This window comes from Asparagus officinalis, chromosome 8 (genome assembly GCF_001876935.1).
Source record: "Asparagus officinalis chromosome 8, Aspof.V1, whole genome shotgun sequence".
NCBI lineage: Eukaryota > Viridiplantae > Streptophyta > Magnoliopsida > Asparagales > Asparagaceae > Asparagus > Asparagus officinalis.
In genome coordinates, this window is record NC_033801.1 from 19,068,937 (window position 1) to 19,069,893 (window position 957).

The following is a 957-nucleotide window of genomic DNA, read 5'->3' on the forward strand; positions in this document are numbered from 1 at the left end:
TAGGGTTTGTGATGAGGGTCAGGTGCGGTCATGTTTGGTTAGGGGATTTCGCCCAACACATGGTGTGCATTGTGCTGGGCAAGTTGTGCGCGCGGCGAGCGACAGAGGCCTAGGTCTGTGGTGTCCAACAATCGGCTGGGGTAATGGTTGAGGTCTCGCCGGCGGTGCCGCTGTCGCAAGGGCACAGGATCCACGGCGCAGCTCTGCCGGCAGGGGCAGCAGCGGTGGTAATGGAGTTGGTTCTATTGCTGGTGGCTACCATCATAAGTATGGAAAGATTTGAGAAAAATTGATTATATTATATTATATTCACTCCATTGAAGTGTTTAAATATAATATTAAGGAGAGAGGTTCTAGATTCCTAAGAGGCTGTCGGTTATATGTTTTTAACATGTAAAAAGATGAAAAGGGTAAAAAAATAGGTCCCAATGTCAGCTTTTATTACTTTCAATTGTTTGTTTGTAGTTGTGAAAATAGTGTAAAATGATTTCATATACTGATGTGACTTGTAAAGTAATTTCATAAAAAAAAGACATGATTTTAGGAGAAAGCTGACATTGAAGTCAGGAAAAAGTAATAAAAAATAATTCCAACCAATATGATCATTTGAGTATGGACCACTTTTTACACTTTCCAAACAAACAATTAAAGTTATATTTACAAACCAAACAAACAATTTATGATTTCAATGGAATAAAAAACAAACAAAGAAAAGTATAAAAGTGAAATTGATGAGGTGGACAACAACTTTCTAAGTTGTATCATAAAATACACAATTTTACCAACAACAACCAAACAAACTCTAAGCGATGTGGGACTAAAATAAAGCAGAACAGTATGGATCAACTACTATATTTAACAAAGCGAACCGTTTTTCACGAGCACGAAAAAGTAATATGTGATTCAATAAGCAATTCATCGGCTGTTTTAAGACAAGTAGAGCACAATATTTGTTGT